The sequence below is a fragment of the Eurosta solidaginis genome, chromosome 2, assembly GCF_040869045.1.
Source record: "Eurosta solidaginis isolate ZX-2024a chromosome 2, ASM4086904v1, whole genome shotgun sequence".
In the NCBI taxonomy this organism is placed as follows: domain Eukaryota; kingdom Metazoa; phylum Arthropoda; class Insecta; order Diptera; family Tephritidae; genus Eurosta; species Eurosta solidaginis.
This window is the reverse complement of record NC_090320.1, coordinates 141,526,092-141,532,291: the sequence shown is the minus strand read 5'-3', so window position 1 is coordinate 141,532,291 and position 6,200 is coordinate 141,526,092. Positions and strand designations below refer to the sequence as shown.

At 40.9% G+C, this 6,200-nt stretch overlaps 1 pseudogene; it reads right to left on the bottom strand.

Moving 5' to 3' along the window:
* Positions 1–1,870: 1,870 nt before the first annotated feature.
* LOC137241671 (histone deacetylase 6-like) lies at positions 1,871–3,714 on the bottom strand (annotated as a pseudogene).
* Positions 3,715–6,200: the final 2,486 nt, after the last annotated feature.

The following is a 6,200-nucleotide window of genomic DNA, read 5'->3' as shown; positions in this document are numbered from 1 at the left end:
TTAAGTTGTGTGCAATTTCTACATTTTTCAAATCAATATTTATTTGCACAGTTCATTTTTTTATTGGTACTGAAGAGTTTAATTTGAAGGGCATATAATTGTAATGTAAATCCGCCTTATAGGTCACAAGCCAACCTAATAAAACCGCACTGCGTTTCTTTGCGCACGCAAACAATCGGCGTTTTGCCCCAACCCAAATAAGCATGGGTGCAAACGTCAAATCTAAATGTCACGCAGAACAAAAAATTGGAAATCGAGTTAGGATTTCACGCAGCAAATTCAATTTGGCCTGCTCTCATTCAAGTTGTATGTGCATGAGCCATTTTTGACTGAAAATGACTTGCGTGCGTTTACATTAGGTTGGCTTGTCAAACAGTTTCAAAACCAGTATAAAAGAACTTACTATAAACTAACGTGGTCGTTTCCACCAAATTAAATTCGACTTACGTTCTTGGTCGCAATGTCGGTCCAATCGCTAATGCATCGTTTGAGGAACGTGATTCTTGATCTGCAATTGTTTGTGTAGTTGCCTCGCATGTATGTCCTGGACACACCTGCAAATTTCAAAACAAGACTGAGAAACTAATTCGTCATCAAATTCAGCGCTACTGGGTTTATAATTACCTGGTCAACGAGTTTTTTCCGATAACGATCAGATATTAATTATGCTTCAAGTAGTAATGTGCTCAGAGTCCCGTAACCCATCTTGTGGGGGAGGTGAAAAAGAGCAGACCCATAATTCGAACGTTTCTCTTCTTCGCAAGACGTCATAAAAGCAGTCACAGCTGCCTCACCCACTGCAGCTACGTACAACAAACATGCGTATGCCATCCATACGATTTGCTGTAAGCATCTCATGCGGGTTAATATATTTTACAGCCATAAGCGATACACTGTCCGCACCGATAGTGCGATATACAGTGTGCACACCATTGGCATTGACGATATTCAAACGTCCATCTTCGCGAACGGTAGCTATCTCCTTTTCCTACGTTGAAGTACCAGTGCATGGGGCTGCATCTCCGCTGCCATCAAATTTGTGGAAAATGTCACTTTGCGGTTTCTGCTTCAAAAGATCTTCAACTGCGCGCTTTACCTCTAGTATGCTAATACGATCATCCGCACCGCTAACGGCACAAAAATCATTTCCTATGAATTCCATGACCGGAGTGTCGCTATTAAAGGATTGCCTGTCACTGCACTGTGAGACAAACTCTCGAAAATTTTCCCGAATTAAATTACGCAGCTCACGATCTAATTTTTGGTAATTCGAAGAGTGGCTGTAAATTTGGAATGACCTGCTTCTCGAGTATCTTATTCAATGAATTATACACGCCTGTACGTATTGTATCCTCATGCCTTACATCAAAATTTTTCATAATACGGCAAAGAAAATCCAATAATGTGCTGCTAACAAAGGGATGTTTACGTATTGAATGATACATTACTAAAATGCCCAGTTCCATGTTCATAATATTATCCTTGATTGGATCAAAAAAAAAAGGAGCCAGTCGTAAAATAATGATAGCTTAGCATTCGCCAATGCAATCGGATTTGTACAAGATGATATAAGCCAACCGATTAGGGCCCCCGTGGGATAATATTCGAACAAAACATACCGTTTGCAGGATGTATTACATTTAGTATAAAGCGTATTAAATCCGAACGCAAACTATGTGATTCTGGTGTTGCGAAATATTCGTCCTGAAACCAGTCCTGATAGCGCTTTCGATTACCAAGTTTGACTGATGATGCCAGAAATGTTAGTCTTTTTTCGATTTCTGGAGTTAAACGGCTTTGCAAAAAAAAAAAAAAAAAAAAAAAAAAAAAAAAACCGCGACGGACAACTCTCACAACGATAGTTAATTTCTTGGTTTTTGCTTCTTACGGCTTTTGAGGCCGGTGTTTTGACAATTTTTAGTTTATTCCTTGCGCTTCATCAGAGATTTCCATGATGGACATCCCAATCAATGATTAAAACTCTATTTAGACCGTGATCTCTTATGGCATATTGCGCAGCTATAGCAACATTATTGAATATACACAAACCATGGGGTACATCCGGCTCGGCGTGACCAGGCGGGCGTACAATGCAAATACCGCTTCGGGTCTCACCCTTCAAAACTTTATCAACCACTTGCAATACCGAACCTGCCGCCATTGTAGCACCTTCAAAAGTTTTTGGATGAAAATAAACTGAATTATATTTTTCACCCATACCTTGCAATTCATCCTTATGGCTTATGCGTCGAATAAAATTTAGATGCGCACGCGTATGCGCTAAACAAATTTCATCTGTAGTTGCTGTACGTGGTGGCAGATGTTTCATGCGTTCCGTGAGTTGATAGTCTTGAGGCATTTCATGAATACGTTTAATGCGCTCGGGCTGTTCGGGATGACCCTCTTCGAAGGAGTTACTATGCTGAAGCATTAAATCATCATATACATAACAAACGCGTATTTGTGGAGAAAGCAATTTGGTTTCACTTTGTAAATACTTCAAGCGCTTCTCATTCTGTGCAACAATTTCTGGTGCTATAACCAGGGCAGTGTTTCTTGTAGGAAAACGTGCAGGCAGTGACTTACCGCCAATGAATAGGCGACTAATTTTATGCAACTTTGGCTGCGGATTAACATTATTCAGTTCTTCCATGGTATATATGGGCTGAATTTGCAAAGAGCGCCAATAAGAACGATGTGCATAAATGCAATTGAGTATTGCATCTTGTACAACTTCACGGGGTGGATCAAGTTTTTCTACTAGCCTTGGGCATGTCCCGCCCCAAAAGGGTGCGTAGGGTGAGTGCTGCACCTTCTGCTAGCGAGTCCAAACAGTAACCACCTTCAAAAACCACAGCTACATGCGATTGCGACAATTTCATTAATGTACTTAACATTTGCGGATAAAATGCTGGTGTGACTTCCATTTCGCCTTCCGGACAGCCTAAAGCTGCATCATAACCGGCCGATATAATAACCAATTCAGGTTGATATTCCACAGCAACCGGTATAAGTAACTGTTGAAAGATTGCCATGTAATCACCATTGCCCATTTTTGTTTTATTTAAGGGCACATTAAAATTATAACCCAAGCCATTGCCATAACCAATAGCATCAAAATCGGATTCCTTTAGATTGGCCAAAAAGGTGCCATGCTTAAAACGATGTATAGAAAAATAAGAACCCTTTGATCGTTGTAGAAGAAACGTTGCGTACCCTGTCCATGATGTATATCCCAATCGACAATTCTCATTTTGCTTAACTTCAAAATGTCTAAAGCGTATTGTGCTGCTATGGCCACATTGTTGAAGAAACAGTAACCGTTGAATAAATTTTCTTATGATCAACGTAAATTTAATGCAAATAAATTGTGTTTTGCTGGATTCTTAAATTTCTTTACGCAAAAATTGTGCACAAGAACCTTTCATCACCAATACCTGAAACGAGAAAAGACAAAAGTAAAGAAGTTAGAAAATGTACAAAACACTAAAAAACGGAACGATACCGGCATACTTACCCATCCACTGTTCTGGACCTCCACCACCAGTCACCTGAAAAAGAAAAGAAAATGTATTAAAAATCTGAAATAACATAAAATATAGTTATTGAAATAAAATTATTGCAAAATATTTTACCACTTACCTTCTTGTCCAGCAATGCGTAAAATTCCACATGAATTGAAGCAAAAACGGTAAAATAAATCTTTCGATTCATTTTTGTTTTTGCTTCATTCTCTATACTGGAATGTTCAACCAACGTATGTACATATGTATGTATGTATTCCTCCTTGGCTCGGCATATCATATTAGTGCTGCATTAAGTGACGCACACTGGTACCGAAAACCCGCAAAAGAAACAAAATCGGGATCGGCTTTTTTTGACCTGGGCAGTCCCAAAACATGCTTACGCACAAAAAATACAGGCAAACACCTCCTTAAAAAATTAATTGCTCTCATTTACAAACAACAAAAAAAAAAAAACCAAAAAAAAAAAAAAATTTTTTTTTCTCTTTGATTTTTTGATTTTTTTTGCCGTCGGCACTGCCTGCCTTTTGGCGGGGGGCAGGACTTGTTGTTTTTCAGCAACAAACATCACAAACAGTCATTATAAGGGCTCGGTACAAAACAATCCGAGTCCCGAAATAAAACAATCCCGACACGACAAAATCCCGAAATGGGAAAAGTTTACTGTTTCTACCGGCCTAGTGTGCTACTGCCCCAGTGACCTAGTTTTTTTTTCAAGGGCAAGCAAATACATATATGTATATATATATACTCGCACACCACAAATTCACCATACCAGCTGTCAGCTAACCAAGAAATACACGACAGAGTTGCATGGTACATTTAGCATAATGGTACGTGCAGATAGAACGCGTCGTGAAGAACGCATCGCCAATCCGGATGCAAGCACCGGCAGTTGGTACACTTTCAAGTTTAATTACGATTTTCGCTATTCATCATGTGCTGTCGCACAAAATTAAATCCATACCTTCGTGAGCCTCTCCGCTTCGATTTAAACTCGGTTTATTCCCCTATTTTAACGTACGTTTGTTAATAAAATAACACGCGTATCACGAAAACAGGTAATTTTGCGCGGGTGGCTTGGAATCACGTCCGCTCCAATCTCCCACACACCGCAATCTTGCTGGTTATGTTGAAATATATAAGCTGCTCGAAATCACAGCACTAACTACTTTGCAAAAACGCTCTCGTCACTCCACGTTATTTGACTAGTCATTTTACGGTGACAGGTTATATTCGTAGTCACATTTGCATGGGCGTGGGTAGGTGTGACCAGGTGTTTTGTAGGGTAATAATATAATACACAACTGACGAAATACATGCGCTGCAGTGAAAAAGCGCATCACCCAACCAACCTCACGGCCACTCGCCCTGGCACATCCATAAAATGCCACAGTCGCCCTGAGAGCGACACGATACTTTAGACGCTGGAACGGAGACCTCGGCCTCTTCGTCCAGTCCAGAAAAACCTAAACCAAAATAATGCGAGTCTGGAACGGAGACTTCGGCCTCTTCGTCCAACCAAACAAAAACAATGCGGATCTGGAACGGAGACCTCGGCCTCTCCGTCCAACAAAAAAAAAAAATTTTTTTTCTGCCAGTCTGGAACGGAGACCTCGGCCTCTTCGTCCAGCACTATTGACCTTCTACGTCATATCACTTATGGATCCTATCTATATCTAAGAATTATGTATGACCAAAGGCAAGAAATATTCACTTTCCTCCACTTCTAATGTTTATTTTTATCCTAGCTTAGGTGGCATGCTGCGCAAGTCGGGCAGGACTCCCGGCCACCCGCGACGCTGGCGAAATACGCGATTTTAGGTTAAGTTTAATGCACACGTTTTTTTTCTCGTTGCTTTTCAGCGGTCGGAGATCGGTGGGGGTAAAAACGATGTTGCGTATCGCAAGGGGGCCGGTATGTTTAGGCAGGATGCCTAACTTTTTCCGCATCTGTCTGCGATCCCCCCAATGCAACCCTGCGAATCGATACTCGATACTCGAATTAATTTGTAACCACCCACACCCTCACCGCCACATGCATGTGCATGCATGTACATGTACGTGTATGTGTGTTTTTTGTCAGCACTCATGCATATGCATGTCGGGGTTGATGTGTGGGTGCCTTCCCCTCCAAAACGGAGGATTTTGCGGGTCAACGGTTGTAGATTGCTATACAACCGGCCTCTTTGATTTCAACAGCCAACCAGCACGCATCTGCCGCCAACGGTCTCCACTGTTTTCCAGAATATATTCAGGTAATATTGTAACCAGGTTATATATATATTCACATAATAAAGTTCACCCATTATAACGAGGAAAATCCTCCCGTGTTCTTCTTTCTTTTCTATTGAGTGAATCATCCATTGAGCGAGATCGACCCGTGTGCGCCTACCCACTGCCGGTTCCAGACGCACTCAGGCCGAACACTATGTCAAGTACCGAAGCAGAATATATGGCCATATCGGAATCATCGAAGGAAGCTATATACCTGAGAAGTTTTTTAGCACAAATATTAATTGCCCAAGAGCCTACTGTAATTTTTAATGACAATCAAAGTGCTGGAAGACTTTGCAAAAACTCAGTTTTTCATAACAGAACAAAACATATCGATATCCGTTACCATTTCATACGAGAAGCAATAGAAAGAGGAGATATTCAAGTCGAATACGTCGA